This window comes from Telopea speciosissima, chromosome 7, assembly GCF_018873765.1.
Source record: "Telopea speciosissima isolate NSW1024214 ecotype Mountain lineage chromosome 7, Tspe_v1, whole genome shotgun sequence".
In the NCBI taxonomy this organism is placed as follows: domain Eukaryota; kingdom Viridiplantae; phylum Streptophyta; class Magnoliopsida; order Proteales; family Proteaceae; genus Telopea; species Telopea speciosissima.
This window is the reverse complement of record NC_057922.1, coordinates 15,177,394-15,196,595: the sequence shown is the minus strand read 5'-3', so window position 1 is coordinate 15,196,595 and position 19,202 is coordinate 15,177,394. Positions and strand designations below refer to the sequence as shown.

The window sequence follows — 19,202 nt, the reverse complement described above, 5'->3', positions numbered from 1 at the left end:
GTAGACTTTAGATTAAAAAAGGACTTTGTTTCGATTTGGTTCATCCTTTGTGATTGAGTGGGGATTATTGTTGCTACAATTGCAAAGCAGCTGCGTAATAGCCTCATATTCTTTCAAAAATTTTCCAATTTGAAGATTTTGGGAGATGGATGGGAATGTTAGTACATTTTACGGCCTGTGTATGTAAATAAAAGTTGATTAACTACAGCTTTGTCTTTTCGATTTTCTATACCCTGCTTTAAATTTGTTAGAATTCCTGGAATATTGCTTCATTTGGATCCTCAATTTCCATGGGTTTGCTTGTGTTAATTAAAAATTGTAATTGAAATTTATATGCAATCTTTCCTAACTACTCATCATCATCACCTACTTGGTCAAATAACAACCAGTTTATCTTCATCACTAATGGGTAGGAATGACTTATTTAAGTGGTGAGTCAATGGCTTGGACAGATCCATGCATGTCATCAGCTTATAACCCAATTCAAAACCAACAAAAATGTCGTTTGTAATACTTGTGTGGCTGATGAGATGGGATTTTCAGATTTGAAGAGGGCTCTCAGCTTTGGGTTTCACTGTTCAAGCACTGCAATGTAATAGATAAGGTGGGCCACATTGCCTCCATTATTGTGTGGCTGATGAGATGGATTTCTCCTCTCAATCTCCTGTGTCCCCCAATAATGGTAGTTAGGTTACTATTTCTGGCTTATTATAAGTGGGATTATTATGATGGACTTCTTCAAGTTCCCTACTAATTTTGGGAAGTAAGTTTCAGTCTGCACATCTCTTTTCTACCCTTCCATCAATTAGGTTAGATTTGGACAAGGAGAACATCTACATCAAATAAATGAGTGTTGGAAATTTGGAATTGAATTCATGAATCTGATTCTGAATGCCTCCTTTAACCCCCACGAATGTCTAGCTAAAAGTTTAAGCATTTGGGCTTTTGGCATAGTAATTCTTTATGAAAGGGAAAGAAACTAGACTAAAGAAGAAATAATTATATGATTGATTTGATTGAGCTTATTGAGCAAGAGAGAGAGAGAGAGAGAGATGTGGTTCTTTGTCTCCATTGCTTGAATGGTAGATGTAGGAAGGGTTGGTTGATGAGATCTTGACGTTGTTTGATCCATGCTAGAGATGTAGTTCTTTGTCTCAATGTGAATGTTAATGTGAATTGATTATGTTAGTCAATGTGAATGTGAATGTGAATGGGCGTATGCAGGGGGGAAGTATGTGAATGGATTATACTATTGTTTAACCTAATATTTGCAGGACAAGTCAATACTTTTCTTTATATTTTCTAACAAGTAAATGGGTGTGCTGCTCATTATTTACTTGAATCATTTTCCCATCATATTGTTATCTCAATTCATCTGTTGTGTGCTTAGAACCTAAAGCCAAATAATTCGATCTGTTGTAAGCTTAGAACTTAAAGTGTTTTTTGCTAGTAATACCTTATGACAACTATAACAATGGATCCATGCACCAAATCCTTTTGAGAAAGTTAATTGAGTGTTAGTATCTTTGTAGGCCTAGTTTAGTTTACTCAGCTTGAGAAAAAACTCATTTGGAAAATGTATTTCTGTAGTTCATCTTAGCTGCTGAAATACCCTTTTGTCTCCACTGATTGAATACTACTTGATGGATCTTTAGCTCAAATTGGTAGAGCGCTTGGAACATGAGCATGTTCCAAGGGGATGGTGGTTCGAATCCACCAAGGTCCTTTTTATTCAAATGTTTATAGCATAGTCAGTTATGACACTAATCCACACAAGAACCCAATTTTTAATGACATCTTTGAAATTTGACATATTTTTATAATTACTTTAGTTATATTAATGAGATATTTTAATTTTATGCTAAGGTTGGTAAGAGAAAATGATTTTACAAGTATTTTTTGGTATAATTTAAAAAGATTAAGGGTAACCAAATAGTTTTTCATATAAATCCAAATAGAATCCAACTGACAAACTCAGGGTAACCAAACAGTTTTTCAGGATGATTCAACTAACAGACTCAGGGTAACCAAACAGTTTAATCTGTCAGGGCATTGGATCCATTGGTGCAACATCAATTGGTTCATCACCAATATCAATGCAACCACCAATTGGTTCACCGAACCAAACACGCCCTTAGATATTCTCATCATCACTGATGAAATCCAGATAAAGTGGCTAGGGCATTGCTAGACTACCAGAGCTCAATGCACAGAAGCTTGGAAAAACATGAAAATTGCATCAACAAATACGTAAGGCATGAGACTCTAAGAGTTTTCACTGACTAATTGTTGTCAATCCTTTAATCCTAGGAGGCTCTCAAGTCTCAACTGCTCAAAATAGCATATCAAAATCTCTCTGTCCAACTAGTCGGGGTACAGGTACTACAGTAGCAACTAAAAAGTTCCAACTTCGAAATCATCATTGCATTACCAGACTACTGATACTATTGCAGATGCTTATGCCCTGTGGAGATTCTTAACATAGAACAACCCCCCCCCCCACCCCCCCAAAAAAAAAAAAAAAAAAAATTTGCAGGCAGATCCAAGATAGTTACTAAGTTGCATGTCTGACAACAATTAAACCGAGATTATCATCGGCTTCAGATCAATCATGTGCATCCATTTCTTTCTTTCCTCTCACCCTATATTTCTTTGTCCTCTTTGTCATAGGGATGAGAACCAGGTTCAAGTTGGCACGCATACAACTTGATACTGTTGCACCCTGTTTTCCTTTTTCTTTAGGAATCGGCATCATGGTTCATGATTAATTTGCTTGATGAAACAAAGGGTATCTTGTTGACATTTCATTCTGGAAATGAATCTAGTTATATGTTCTCAGGTAAGAATCTTATCTTTAGAATACTGCAACATTTGTGTTACTAAAAAGGGGTTGTCTAACTTACTAGTTCACTATCTTTCATTGTAGGTGATTCCAGGTACAGTGGCTTAGAAGAATGAAGAACTACAAAGAGATTTTCTTTGGCATGTATGGGAGGTGATATGACCAGTTAAGGAAGTAAACATAGTGATGCAGTGGCCTTAGACTGGCTGGATAATTATGATACTCTTGAAGAATAAAATATAGTTTGAAGACTTTGTGGGTGAGTGCATTAGTCCTTTCCCTTTCTCCATTGATCACTAAATTGAAACTATAATAATAGCTTCTTCTTCTTTTCTTAATCAAGGAGAGACTAAAACCTTATTCGCTAGGAAGTGTAGTATGAATAACAGAAAAACAAGGGAAGAGATGTCCTAGAATAATGACCCAGTCATATACAAAGAACAGGTCTGGGATTAATCTCCACATAAAATCATTAACTACCCCCAGGGGATTCTATGAACAAATAAGATTGTTGCATGACCATTTGGGCTTTTGCATATAACTACAAAAACATCAAAGCATTGTTAAATTAAAAGAACAATTTTAATTAATAGGTTCAAAATGGATCCACTAAGAGTTTAATCCTTAAATTACAGGACCTTCAGTATAAAATAAGTCTTACCTACTAAGTTCAAACCCGCTTCTCAATTGGGGAAATTAAGTTCGTTAGATACCAAAACATTCTTGCTGCCATACAGTTGAGAAAAGTAGGACTTATCAAAGAGAACAGGTACCGATTTTGGCAATTCGTAAACACGGAAAAAATCCAAATCAGAGTCATGGCAATCTTCTGATGGAACTTCATAAAGCATCGTCGATTCTTTGGACCTAAGATGATAGGAAAGGATCATTCTGTTCAGCCTGAGGAAGAGAACCTGATCATCCCTGCGATCAAAACCCACAATGGATCCATGTTTGAAAGGCATGGGCACATTCTCAATGATAATTGATTGCCTCCGATCCCATTTATTGCGTTTATAATTCTTCAGCTTCCATAAATAAAACTGAGAATCCCCAGCAAACTGAACATAAAGGAGCTTGTCTAGACATTCTCCCAAGTATCTGCATCCACAGTGAGGAGGAGACCGAATGTGTTCATCGCCTGCTTTGTTAAACATACAACGATAGGTATGTGGATCATCCCCCTTCGCAGGTAGTCTACGGAAGGCAAATCGCAGTGTCTTCTCAGTGTAGGAAAGTGAAAAAACACCTAATGGTTCGGATAACCAATGAAGAGAACCCCTGTAAAACGTTGATGGACCTGATAATGCATAATTTTCATCACCACCAAACAACCGTCCGAGATTGTGCACTGTCGATGTCCATTTGAAGGTTTCTGAGGAAAACAAGTCTACTTGCAGACCTTTCTTCCGATTGGCCAAATTCGTCACAATGAAGGAGGGAGTTACAAAGTCATAGTGGAATGCAAAGCCTGTGACGTGAAATCTTCTTTGCCCTTCTGATGGCGGTTCCCCAACTGGCCGTGACAGCAGAGGGAGATGTAGTTGCTCCTCTGTGATAGGATTGTATACAATGTATGGTCCTCGGATTGATTTCGTTCTATAAGCACAGAGGATCGACCCATTCGACAGATTCAATACGCCAATTTGATGAATAGGAGAAGAAAACGAGGGTTTTTTCAAGTCTCTAATGCAAATAGGGTTTTCAAGAAGAGGAAAAGGAAAGAACTTGATCCGTTTGAAGTTAGTATGGAGGAAACCTAAAAGAGAAAAATTTCGAAACTGATAATCCTTTATAAAAGAGGGATCGGATACCAAACGAAGCCAATTCTTCGATACAGACTTGAAACGAGTGACTGATTGCCATGGCAGTCGCAGAAGGATTTCTCTGAGCAAGTCCTCAATGATAGCCACCGATGCTTCCTCGACATTGACATCTTCTTCGGTTGAGGATTCTTCATCCTCTATAATCCTGCACTTCTTTCTCATGTTGCGAACATCTTCTTCGGTTGAGGATTCTTCATCCTCTATAATCCTGCACTTCTTGCTCATGTTGCGAAAATCTACTTTCCCTCTCTATAGTCACGATAGATTATATATATAATTCTACACCAAGACACAGGAGCGTCGTCGAAAAGACCGTTTAGCCCCCAGTGAATCTGGTGCAGAGGCTACATGACCGGTAGCGTTCTCTAAAAAGAAACGCACTTAAAAAAGGTTTCTGTTTAGGAGTAGATCAAACAGCCTTGGATTAGGGTTTCTGTTTAGGACCCACACTATGCCACATGTACAAAAACGCATACAATAATCTTTCCACGTCTTTCTCAGTACACACTTAAAAAATGCAAATTTTTCTCCTCTCAGGTTCCTATCCGGTCAGGTGTGCAGGTTCCTGTCATAGGAAGGCATAAATGATGATCTCATCCCACCTGGGCAGGAAATGAGGTCGTCATTTCAGCCCCTCCTATGAGAGGAACCTGCGCACCACAATAAATTACAGTTGTCTTGTACCATGTATACACCTTATATAATGCAATATTGCACTATGAAGGACTAACATGTAATATTTGGTTCTAAAATGAAATTTGGTTACACCTACCTAATTATCTATGAATTAGTAAACATCACATCTGGAATTGATCTTACACATAGCAAGTTGGGTGGGATCCTACCACTTCCAAATTGGTTCAACCCACAATTGCAGCATTTTTATCATTGGCCATGATCCTTGGGAGGATATCCCTTGGATTGGAATCTTGATATTTAATGATATGTGATTGATTGATTAACAAGATATTTTGAATTTTGAATCCTAAATATTCTAAAACCATGTCTTAACAGGATTAGACATGATTTTAATACTTGAGATTGTGATTGACCAATATGAAAAGCCAAATCACAATTAGCTCTTAATGTTTGATTAAGAGATTTGTAATGGTGATTTGAGAATCTGTCAATCATTCACAATCTCATCCTTTACCACTTCTCTCGCCTTTCCATTGGAAAAAAAGATCTAATTAGAGCTCTATTGAGTTCAAGCGAGAGCGGCGGTGGTGGTGAGTGGCCAAAGTTAATGGGAAAGATAGGCTAGGGTCAAGCAAAGCTTCGTAATCTCCCTCCCGGCTTAACAATTGCTTTTATCCAAAAATTGGAAGAGGTCAAAATGAGGGATTTGGAAACCATACTCCATGATGGGCCGCTTCCAACAAAGTATTAACCAATTTCAGGAACAGGAGATGATAATGATGAATTTTTATTATTTACGATTCCCTGTCAGATATGGTTCCTACAGTCTTCTAATAAGAGGGGGTGGATCCCATTGGAGCAGAGTGTTCGGTTAAGGGGTGGAATGGTTATTTTGCCCCCCTTGGTTAGAGAGTTATAGGAACCGTGCTGGACAGAAAATCGTAGACGATAAAGATCCGATAATGATCCATTTGAATGATGGATTTTTATCGCCGCCAATTCTGACATTTTCCAATTCTCCATCCTGATGATTGACACGTAGCAAAAAGCAATCCAACGGTATATTTCAAATTACAATTGCTTTTCCAAAAACCCCTTTTCATTTACGTCTCCTCCATTTTCCCGTTATTCTCTCTCTTCTCTCTACCTCTGCACCCTGCGACAACGGAGTTCTTCTCGGACCTGCGCTGTCGGAGTTCTTCTCGGACCCTCTCCTCTCTACCTCTGCATCCGGCGCGGAGGTTGATGGTCGCGTCTCTTTCTCCTCTCTCACAACAGCAACAGCAACAATAGAAGCAGCTTCTTCTCTCCCCAAATCTCCTCCTCTTCCCATTCTACCTCTACCCTCTGCGGCCCAGCTCTCATGGCAATTGGGAGAAATGGCTCGGTTCCTCCATTTTGGGACTAACACCTTCACTCATTCTGAATGGGGCACCGGTCATGCTGACCCCTCCATCTTCAACCCACTAGACTTGATGCACGCCAATGGGTTCGAGTCGCGAAGAATGCTGGCTTCTCTCGTGTGATTCTCACTGCCAAGCACCATGACGGCTTTTGCCTCTGGCCCTCCGCCTACCCCGATTACTGTGGTAAATTCGGTCGGTAACACATGACAAAACGAATAGTAAAATGAATCGAAGTTATGACTTGGATGATAAAAACAATTGGGAAAAAGTTCTGTCCGGGAGTGTGGCTTACAACAGCATTCCTATGAGTCTATCTTTCTTCTTCTCATATGAAAAGATACCTGTACGCTTTTGTTTTAAAGAGAAAAAAGATAAATACATAGGAGTGTTGCCGTACACCACACTCCCGATCAGAAAACTACTTCTCAAAACAATTAATGCAAAATGGTTACTCACCTATTTGATGTGATCGGCAGTTTTTGAAGTCAAAATGATGACTTCACAATAGTTAAGGCAGTCCACTCACCTTCACATTTGTTGGTTTTGCAATTAATGCATGCAATGGAAAAGCAATTGATGAAGAGAATTGGAGAAGAGGCAGAGGCAGAGGGCGCCTGCCATGATCGGCACTGTCCTCTCCACCTGTTGTGCTGACTGCATTTGAAAATGGATGATTTGAAGTGATTACAACATTAACGTAGAAGCCGATTTGGAGAAACCAAGGAGGTGGTTTTTATCTTTGTCGTTTTTCTTATTTCTTTTTCCTATAAGTAGGGGTAGGGGGGGTTGAGTTCAAAGTATAGAATGAAGAATGGAGGATCTCAGTACTAAACTTTGAGAGGTGTTCTTGAGTTGGATTTGGGTTTCACTTGTAGAGAACTTTGGATATTGATTTATGTGTATAATTCCTTATAATTCCTTTGGGGAATTTGTGAGAGTTATATTGTGAGTGAGCTTCCTTGTTGAGTGGGTCTCATATATAATATTGGGAGTGTGGGGGGGGGGGGGTGTTGTAATTTTTCATGTACTATTAAAGTGAGCTCCATGTTATTGCCTAGTGGATGTAAGCCACCATGCCGAACCACTTAAATCTTGTATCTCTACACTTTATAGTTTTCTGTGAATCTTTGTTACACGCTTCAGCTTCGTACGTGCTGATCAGTGCGAAACAAATTTTCGCCACAATTACTCTGTCCGTTCCACCTCATGGGTGTTTACCTCTGGCCTTGGGATCGTCACGAGGCTTCCTATGGAAGAACTTATGATTATAATGAGTTCTATATGGCCCAGATGTCTGAATTGCTCACTGGGTAAGAAATTGTTGAATTTTTCTTTTCTCCCAGTTAAATCATGGGTTATTGACTCTGTTTCTGAAACCTTCTCCCTTCCAGTGTCTGGTCTTGATCAATTTAGTCTTGTGAGTGTTTTAACTAACTGTTTGATTGATGGGATCTCCCTTCTCTACCAGTTAGAGGGGAAAAAATTGAATACTTCCGGGTAGAAATTCTGAACTTAAGCTGTTTAGAAGGGCTTTTAATGATTTCTGAGAATGGAACAGATATGGGGAGATCAAAGAGGTATGAGTTGGATGGTGCTATAGGAGAAGGAGAAAAAGACTTGGAATACTTCTTTGATTCTTGGTTTGGTCTTATTCATCAGCTGCAACCTGAGGCTGTCATATTCTCAGATGCTGGTCCGGATACCAAGGCTGTCCTTAAGCTTATTATGAAACCACAAAATCACAGCTTAGCTTGATAATTTCCCATTGATTGCTAAGAACTTGGCAGCTTGACAAATTGTACTGGAGCAACGGGTGAATATACCCATGAAATGATCTGGCTATTTTATTTTCTTGTTGGCTTTCATTTAGTCCAATAGTTTCATGTCTTCATGATCTCAATTCTCAAGCCATATTTTACGAACTATCCTTGATTTTATGAGTGTCATATATATATATTCAGGAGTGGCATGAGTTCTCAATCTTGTGGGGATGTGTCCTTGATTTTGTGAGATTACATCAGGAAGTCTCATCTCCAGTTTGTTACCTTCATCAGTTTCGGAACACTGAGAACTTTGTTCACTTACCCTTTTATGTTTGACAGGTATTCTTGTGGAGGAGATCCATATGGTCATGATTGGGTTCCTGCGGAGTGTGATGTATCTATCAGGCCTAGTTGGTTTTGGCATGCTTCGGAGCGCCCAAAGTCTGCAATCACTCTGCTTGATTTATATTATAAATCAGTGGGACGAAACTGTCTCTTTTTACTGAATGTCCCTCCAAAGTCATCAAGTCTAATATTAGACGAGGACATTCAAGTGCTTGAAGAATTCAACAAAATTCGACATACCATATTCTCCCGTAATTTGGTCAAGAATGCTATTCTAACTACGAGCAGCAAACGAGGAGGCATTAGTGATTCTCGGTTTGACCCACTCCATGTCCTTGAAGAAGACATTTTCACTCACCGGGCACCTGAAGAGTATCAATCTGATTGGGAAATAAATTTTGACTTTGGGGAATCTTTATCATTTAATGTGTTGCAAGTTCAAGAGCCCATCCACATGGACCAGCGGATCATTGAGTTCCATCTTGATATTCATACTAAAGCAGATGAGTGAAAGACAGTATTAAGTGGCACAACTGTGGGATATCGAAGGGTGAAAGGCATGTTTTTTATTTCACTCCCCCCCCCCCCCCCCACCACCCCTTTTCTCCCAAAGAAAAAAGAAAAATAATTTCTGGTCAACCATGTTTAACAAGCTCTAATGTGTTAATTAATCATAGGCTTGAAGCCTATGAGGTCTCAGTCTGCTGTACTGTAACTTCCATATCTGCTTTGTTACATTATTGAGTTCTACAACTTCCAATGGAGGTATCATATAAACTAGTTCTGAAAATTATAAATAGCCTTTCCACAATATTTCTTAAAGCACCCTCCCCGATAAGAGAATCCTTTTGTACTGATTGGTAATTGGAAATAGCTGCTTGAATCCTTCCCTGAAGCTTTACATTTAAATTATGTAAACTTTCAATCATACCTACTTATCCATACCATTTCAATCCATTTTAGAGTTGGAAAATGAGTCAATATATTCAGCATCTGCCATCTTAAGGCTTTGATAATATGCCAGTTATTGATTTGCAGCATTTGAAGAGTGTCTCAAAAATTTCCAGGTTACTAGAAGAAAAAAGGTTTTAAGGAAAGTGCTGATCTCAGATTGGATGTGACCTTAATAAATATAAATGGAAAATCAATAGTGTAACAAGAGAATGTTGGGTCTACAACACCACCAACAGCTAAACTAATCTGTAATTCCACATCCTAATGCAGGTACAAATAAAAATTGGGTAATTATTATGAATTGGAACATTTAATTACCAACTGTTCAAACTTCAGAAAAAAAGGCAAACTTGGTATCTCCTACTCAATGTATTTGTCAACATCATTGTTCATGGTCTATCTCGGTTCAGGTGTAGAATCCACCAAATCATCCTGCTTGGAGCGCAAATCTATAGAATTATACAATAGCTATTAGGAGCTGAAATTGCCTTTGATGTTGTTCCAGCCTTTCTCAAAGAGAGAACAGGGTATCTACAGATAGAATGGGAACTTGATTCTAAGGTCTTAAATTCAGCTCTATAATGCAGTTCGAGGAGCATAAAGTAGATTACCTGCGTTCATATGCATCATCTCCGGCAAAAAAGATCCTTGTTCCACCACAAAGCACAACTTAAATGAAATCACACACAACGGTTAACAAATGGAAGTGCCTAAGATCCTAGATTTATCAATAAGGAAAAACTGAACCAAAAGCAAAGATGAATTCATTAATGAAGAATTTCCCATGGAAGATCCCTCAATTCAGAAGAATTACATCACAATGTAAGGGTAGCTTCACAGATACTACTGCTAGATTCTTCCCTGGAAACTGAACTCCATCTTTCCTTGATATCATGGACTCTACATGACAGATTTGGAGGGTCTGGGAAGGAACAAGAAAGGAAGGAAAGAAATAGTTGTCCAACAAAATTTACAATGCAAGGGTGACCTAGCCACTTCCCTCAGCTAAATACCTCATAAAATTTCTCTATAACAAGCAAACCAGAATCAATTGACTCCAATGGATCCTTCCGAAGCCAGTGTCTTAAGCAGTTGGGAATGACAGTGGCTATGTCATCAGCAATTACTGTGTCTCTTCCTTTCAGAGAAGCCAGAGCTTTAGCAGCCCTATTTGTCACGATATCCCCTCTTAGTCCGTCGACATTCAGTTAAGCACAGACCTTAGTGATCTTCACCTTGAGATCATGATCAATCTGAACGGGGAGGAAAGAGAACTCCTAACTGATGAAATCTGTTGCTGGAGCTTCTCTTGTTCTGCCTGGTAGGAATCATGGAACTCTTTAGTCACGAGTTTTCACTGACTAATTGTTGTCAATCCTTTAATCCTAGGAGGCTCTCAACTGCTCAAAATAGCATATCAAAATCTCTATGTACGACTATTCGGGGTACAGGTACTACAAAAGCAACTAAAAAGTTCCAACCTCTAAATCATCATCGCATTACCAGACTATCGATACTATTGCAGATGCGTACGCCATCTGAAGATTCTTTGCATAGAACCTCCCAAAATAAATTGGCAGGCAGATCCAAGATAGTTACTAAGTTGCATGTCTGCAACCAAGAATTAAACGGAGATTATCAGCGGCTTCAGATCAATCATGTGCATCTATTTCTTTCTTTCCTATCACCCTATAACCTTTTGCCTTCTAACAAAATATTTTCTTTGTCCTCGTTGTTATAGGGATGGAGGTTAGGGTCCAGGTTCAAGTTGGCATCCATACAACTTGATACTGTTGCACCCTGTTTTCCTTTTTCTTTAGGAATAGACGAATAGTCAATATGATAGCTTTAGACATCCTGGTATATGATTAATTTGCTTGATGAAACAAAGGGTATCTTGTTGAGATTTCATTCTGGAAATGAATCTAGTAATATGTTCACAGTTAAGAACTAATAGTCGTTTTGGTAATCACACAAACCACATGCCAAGGAACTAATAGCCAATATGACAGTTTTAGACATCCTGGTTCATGATAAATTTGCTTGATGACACAAAGGGTATCTTGTTGAGATTTCATTCTGGAATTGAATTTAGTAATATGTTCACAGGTAAGAATCTTATCTATAGAATAGTGCAACATTTCTATTACTAAAAAGGTGTTGTCTAACTTACCAGTTCACTGTCTTTCATTATAGGTGATTCCAGGTGTTGTCTCACTTACCAGTTCTCTATCTTTCATTTTGGGTGATTCCAGGTACATTGGCTTAGAAAATTGAAGGACTACAAAAGGATTTTCTTTGGCATGTATGAGAAGTGATATGACCAGTTAGGGAGGGTACTGATATGACCAGTTAAGTAGGTAAACATAGTGATACAATGGCCTTAGACTGGCTGGATACTTATGATACTCTTGAAGAATAAAATACAGTTTGAAGACTCTGTGGGTGAGTGCATTACTCCTCTCTCTCTCTCCCCACTGATCACTAAATTGAAACTATAATATAGCTTCTTGTTCTTTTCTTGATCAAGGTGAGACTAAAGCCTTATTCCCTTGGAAGTGTAGTATGTATAACAAACAAACAAGGGAAGAACAACTAAGATTGCATGAACATTTGGGCTTATGCATATAGCTACACAAACATCAAAGCATTGTAAAATTAAAAGAACAACTTTAGTAGGTTCAAAATGGATCCACTAAGAGTGCGTTTGGTAACGTTCAGAACAGTGTTTTGAACAGTTCTTTTGTTCAAAAAGAACAAAAAAACATGAAAAAGTGTTTGGCTTTACAGTTTGTTTTTTCGTTCTTTTAGAACAAACCGAAGGTCTTGAGCACCAGAAGAACAAGAACGACAATTACATCGCGATATCGTGAAAACCCGTGATTTTGAGAAAGAAGGCAACAAGCTCGTTGCCTCCTTGCGATAGATCTGGGGAAGAGAAGGAAATAGAAGGAGCAGAGGAAGAGAAGGTACCTGCAACTACGGCCAAACCATGATCTCATGTCTCTCTTGCTCTCTATCCCTCTCTCTCTCTCTCTCTCTCCCTCTCAATCTCTCTCTCTCTCTCTCTCTCTCTCTCTCTCTCTCTCTGGCTCTCTCTGTCTCGCTCTCTCCCTCTCACTCTCTCTGTCTCGCACTCTCTCTCTGGCTCTCTCTGTCTCGCTCTCTCCCTCTCACTCTCTCTGTCTTCGAATTGGGTCACCAACCCTATACTTCGAAGGATTCAGCCGAAAAGGTATGGGATTTCAGAAATTTTTTTGGTATAGATCTGTAATTTTAGGGATTTTTTTGGTGTGATTTGGGAATTTTGTATGACCTGTGACAAGGTTCATGTTTCTGTTTTTCCCTCCTCTTTTTATCTCAATTTTATTGGTTTTTTTATTTTGAGATCTGGTTTAAGAGTTGCAGATCTGTACGGATTCATTTTCGGTTCTCACTGTTCATTTGTTTCGGTTTTTTGATGCAGATGTGTTTCGATTGCAATGCGAAGAATCCGACATAGGCATTCGTCACGTATGGGATTTTTCTTTGCATCGATTGCTCCGTTGTTCACCAAAGCCTAGGTGTTCACATCAGCTTCGTGGGGTAATTCGATTGAAAATGGGGGATTTTTAATTTGAATTTGGTTGGTTCTCAAATTATGCCTGATGATTGGGGTTCTTTTGGCTGATTTGATCTAGAACAAACCTGTATGGCTTGCTCAACATTGATTTATTTTGTTTTCAGTATTAAATATTGTCGATTGGTTGAGCTCAGGTGTTAATCAACTGGTTTCTTTGTATGGACTGATATTATGTGATTGCTGGACTATGTTCTGTAAGATGCCAGCTTAGATTGGAAGGCTTGGCCTGGTAGTCAGGTCTCTAGCTAAAGGAATAATTCTTACAGAGCATTTGGTTGTACTTCAATCTCTTCCCCCCACCTCCCCCTTTCTAAATGAATAAGCACTTCAATTAAGAAGACAAAGAAACTCCACTAAGTGGGACGACAAACCAGATAGTGCTCTATACAATAAAAGGTAAAGCAACATAGAAATATGGTGTCCTTGATGCATAGACTCCCTTAAAGATACATCTATCTCTAGCACATTCACTTATGAATTTGTTGAACTAGTTCTTTATGGGATGATCATGATGAGATGTTCCTACAGAAGCATGAGGATCATTATGAATGTGTTTCCTTATTTTTTTTTTTTTTCAATTGCACAACACAGAACAGTCTGGTTAGTAATTGGGAATTAAAGTTGGAGCTTCAGGTTAAAGTAGAGAGAATTGAAGAGATTTTGCATTATGATGCTGTGCCTAATTCCTCTTCTTCTGCCGCCTCCCTCCTTTTATATCCTCTTGGCTTTTATTGTTTGTGGTTTTTTTTTTTCCAGCTTCCTCTGATTTTGGTTTAGCGTTCCAGCTAGTGTTATTGAGTTGGATTTGGATTAGAAAGGGGAAGTAAACCCTTCTCCTTAACTGTTTTTATGGCTCCCTTGTACATCTCTTCTAAGCTGTACTTGAACTCAAATCCAAGATCTGTAAGCTTTTTAGAGGAGCAAACGACGACTTCCAGGCTTTCACCTGAGAAGTTAAACCTGCATGACATGTACCATTTTAGTATTATTTATTAAAAGAACTCCTAAGAACCAGACCAACAAAATATATTCGGTTCCATTTTTAATTTTTAATTTTGTTGTTAGGAGATGCTGGAAGTTTACTGTAACAAAGGAAAATTCAGGAAGGCTTTAGCAGAGTGCAAATCTGGGATTTGCTTAGAATTGAAGACAAAGATTGTATAGATTGGAGATTACAGGCCACACATATAGGGTAAAAACGCTTTCCCTTTCCACAACTTCGTTGAGTGATTTCTTTTGTGCTTCTTGGGCCATTAAAATTCATTCATTGCAAATTAATTCAAAAAAGAATGGAGAATATAATTTGGTTTAATCTGTTGTGTTAATTCATTGACAACTTGATGGGTCTTTAGCTCAAATTGGTAGAGCACTTGGAACATGAGCATGTTCCAAGAGGATGGTGGTTCCAGTCCACCAAGGCCCTCTTTATTCAACTGTTCATAGCATAGTCAGTTATGCCACTAATCCACACAAGAACCCAATTTTAATGGCATCTTTGAAATTTGACATATTTTTATACTTACTTTAGTTATGTTAATGAGATATTTTAATTTTATGCTAAGGTTGGTAAAAGAAAAGGATTTTACAAGTCTTTTTTTGGTATAATTGACAAAAAAATGGCATTATTGTAATTAACATCAAATAGGGAAGAACAGGTTTTACCAAACGCCATTTTCGTTCTGAACGGCGTTCTTGAGACCGTTACCAAACGGTCATTTTCAGTCTCAGAATGCCGTTCCAGACTAGAAACGCAAAAGAATGGTTCTAGTCAAGAACGGGCGTTCTTTGTTCAGACCATTACCAAACGCGCCCTAAGAGTTTAATCCTCAAATTAAAGGAACTTCAGTATAAAATAAGGCTTACCTACTAATTTCAAACCTGCTTCTCAATTGGGGAAATTAAGTTCGTTAGATACCAAAACATTCTTGCTGCCATACAGTTGAGAAAAGTAGGACTTATAAAAGAGAAAAGGTACCGATTTTGGCAATTCGTAAGCACAGAAAAAATCCAAATCTGAGTCAGGGCAATCTTCTGATGGAACTTCATAAAGCATTGTCGACTCTTTGGACCTAAGATGATAGGAAAGGATCATTCTGTTCAGCCTAAGGAAGAGAACCTGATCATCCCTGCGATCAACACCCACAATGGATCCAAGTTTGAAAGGCACGGGCACAGTCTCAATGATAATTGATTGCCTCTGAGACCATTTATTGCGTTTATAATTCTTCAGCTTTCATAAATACAACTGAGAATCCCCAGCAAACAGAATATAAAGGAGCTTGTCTAGACATTCACCCAAGTATCTGCACCTACAGTGAGGAGGAAATAGAATATGTTCATCGCCGGTTTTGTTAAACATACAACGATAGGTATGTGGATCATCCTTCTTTGCAGGTAGTCTACGAAAGGCAAATCGCAGTGTCTTCGCAGTGTAGGAAAGTGAAACAACACCTAATGGTTCGGATAACAAATGAAGAGAACCCCTGTAAAAAGTTGATGGACCTGATAATGCATAATTTTCATCGCCACAAAAAAACAGTCCGAGATCGAACAATGTCGATGTCCAGTTGAAGGATTCTGAAGAAAAGAAGTCTACTTGCACACCTTTCTTCCGATTGACCAATTTCGTCACAATGAAGGTGGGAGTTGCAAAGTCATAGTGGAATGCAAAGCCTTCCACGTGAAATCTTCTTTGCCCATCTGATGGCTGTTCCCCAAATAGCCGTGGCAGCAGAGGGAGATGTAGTTTCTCCTATGTGATAGGATTGTATACAAGGTGTGAACCTAAATGGAATGGTTTCCTATATTCTCTGTAACAACAGAGGACCAAGCCATTCGACTGATTCGATACGCCAAGGAGATGAATAGGCCGAGAAGAAAATGAGTGTTTTTTCAAGTCTCTAATGCAAATAGGTTTTTCAAGAAGAGGAAAAGGAAAGTACTTGATTCGTTTGAAGTTAGTATGGAGGAAACCTAAAAGAGAAAGATTTCGAAACTGATAATCCTTAATAAAAGAGGGATCGGATACCAAACGAAGCCAATTCTTCGATACAGACTTGAAACGAGTGACTGATTGCCATGGCAGTCGTAGAAGGATTTCTCTGAGCAAGTCCTCAATGATACCCACCGATGCTACCTCGACATTGACATCTTCTTCGGTTGAGGATTCTTCATCCTCTATAGTCCTGCACTTCTTCCTCATGTTGCCAGAACCTACTTTCCCTCTCTACAGTCATGATTCATGAATAATGGATTCCATAAATAATACGCCAAGACATAGTATCGTCTAAAAGACCGTTTAGCCCCCAGTGAATCTGATGTAGGGACTACATGTCCGGCTAGCGTTCTCTTAACAGAAACGAAAGTACCTGGGGTGTTTAGAGCCCACACGTACAAACGCATACAATACGCTGGGGTGTCAATTATGGATTAGGCCGGCCCGCTCGGAATCAAAATCGACCCACCCAATAGCTTATTGATCCGGTTCCAGATCTACCATTTAGGAACTGATAGAACCGAAAGAAATTCACATCCTAATCTCAATTCTTAAGACTCAAGGTCATGAGAGGAAGTACTCTTATATATATTTTTTTAGATAATTATTGGTTGGTACTACTTGTGTCATATACTATTTTACGAAATATTTGACTGTAAATTTTTAAGGTCCATTTGGGAATGTTAACTTAATAACATATCTTAAAATAATCCTAACTTATGAGGGTGGCGGTGTTCCGGACCTTTATATGCTCCATTTCCTAGGCAGGTCCATTTTTCCAAATTCCTCCAATAGATGGGGCAAAAATGACCACCATACCCCTACTTGAGCACACTGCACGGGTCGGGTCCACTCCCCTCTATTAGAGGAACTTGGGAAAATGGAGCGAACAGGAAATGGAGCAAATAAAAATACAAAACAAGAGGTAATATAGAATAGTTATGTGATTTGAGAAAAAAAATGAAACATATCTCTCGTAATTGAAATTAGTGTCTTACTATAATATTATTTAGGATTGTTATTAGCGTAACACGGGTGGGTTACTTTTCCAAATGTAACAAAAAGGTGAAAAGACTATTATATAATAAAAAATAAAACAAATAAGTATCATTAAGTAGGATAATTTGGACATTTCATTAGTTTATTAAAATCTCATATTTATAATGTAAAATGATATTTTAAAAGGATATTCCTGTCATTTAACAATATACACTGCCTCCTTAATACACGATTGCAATTTCTCTCTCCCTACCTGATCTAAGGGATGAGAGTTTTCAAGCTTAACCCAACTCAACCCTAACCTAACCTCACATTCTCTCTCCTCTCTCACTCCTCCCCATCCCTCGTTTCTCTTTCTTTCTTCCTTCTTCTTTTTCTTCTCCGGTGAACACCACCTCACACCTGCAACTCCTCTCTCACTCTCACTCCAACCGCCCCACTCCCTGTTACGAAAACAACGCCCAGAATGGCGATTTGCAGAAGAAAAATGAAATAGAAAAGAACACACAACGCACAACACAGAGATTTTACATGGTTCACCTCCAATCTGGAAGCTAAATCCACGGCTGAGCAGTAGAATGGATTTCACTATGTCTTTGAAGTATTACAAAACCCTAATCTTACTCTCTCAAGAAGATAAGAACAATAAATAAGAAAACCCTAACCCAGAAAGTACACAAATGCCTCCAGCCCAAAAAAGAACCAAAAAACCTGGGCCGGACCAAAACACAACACATGGCTCAAAAGGTACTCGTTTCGAAGATCTCGACGAGCCCAACACCACTCTAGCCTTTGGCGTGGAGCCCTGCCAATTATCGGAATTTTGAGATCGTTTCGAGATCGAAACGGTCCTCCGAAGGTCTCAACTGCACTTTCTGGACCAAATCAGACTTCACCAACAACACTCCCCTGATTTAAATCCACTCCGTTTTTGTCCTTTCCAAAATAACCTCCTATTCCCACCAACTCTCTGGGAATGAACTCATAAAAAATAAAAAAACTCTCTGGGAATGAAGACTCCAATTCCGGTCAAAGGGGCAAATGAGTCTTCAGCTTAGAATGTGGGATTTCTTCCTTTACTACGTACATGATCGAAGAAGAAGACCAGTTCCGTGCTGCTCTTGCGAGTCCATTTTCAGGCGAGAAACTATCGAATTCCAGAGGGATTTGGGGTGAAAGACGAAAGCGGACACTCAAATTCCTGGCACCACTATAGAACATAAGGACAATTTCTCACTTCCCACCTTCTCGCTCTCTCTCTCTCTCTCTCTCTCTCTCTCTCACGGTGTCGCTCCCTTTTCTGGGCTGATTGCCATTACTGTAGAGGTCAAGCTCCTTGTGAAGAAGAAAAGAAAAAAAGACGAAAGTGGGAGAGATTAATTATATAGGAAAACAGAGAATAGAAAGATAGCACTGTAAGGAGGAAAGAAAAAAAAATGATGGGTTTCTTTTGGGATTTTTTATGATTTTGTCTGTGATGGTTTTGGCTTATGCAACTCTTAAGAATCAGAATCTACCCATCTCGTCATTCGATAAAGGGTATTCTCATTTGTTTGGGGATAATAATCTCATGATATTAAAAGATGGAAAAACGGTTTATATCTCACTAAATGAAAGATCGGGTCTCTTCCGGTTCTTTGTTTTTACACAGTTCTGCTCTATTCCCCTGTTTCTTCACTTCTTTTTCTTCCACCCCCCCCCCCCTCCCCCTCTCATATTTTAGTGCTTTTCCTTTTTAGGTTTTCCATGGGAAAAACAGGTGCTGGGTTTGCCTCTTAGGACTTTACTTGCATGGGTTGGTGGTTTCTTCA

The 19,202-nt window shown here is 38.9% G+C and overlaps 1 long non-coding RNA gene and 1 pseudogene across 1 annotated transcript; one reads left to right on the top strand and one right to left on the bottom strand.

Annotated features, from left to right (window-relative positions):
• Positions 1-7,919: 7,919 nt before the first annotated feature.
• On the top strand, positions 7,920-10,449 carry LOC122668273 (annotated as a pseudogene).
• Positions 10,450-10,977: 528 nt separating this feature from the next.
• On the bottom strand, positions 10,978-18,506 carry LOC122666993. The gene is made up of 3 exons (XR_006333740.1): positions 18,497-18,506; positions 16,928-16,935; positions 10,978-11,111 (listed from the first exon to the last, which is right to left on the bottom strand). It is a non-coding gene; the product is annotated as an uncharacterized LOC122666993 (long non-coding RNA).
• Positions 18,507-19,202: the final 696 nt, after the last annotated feature.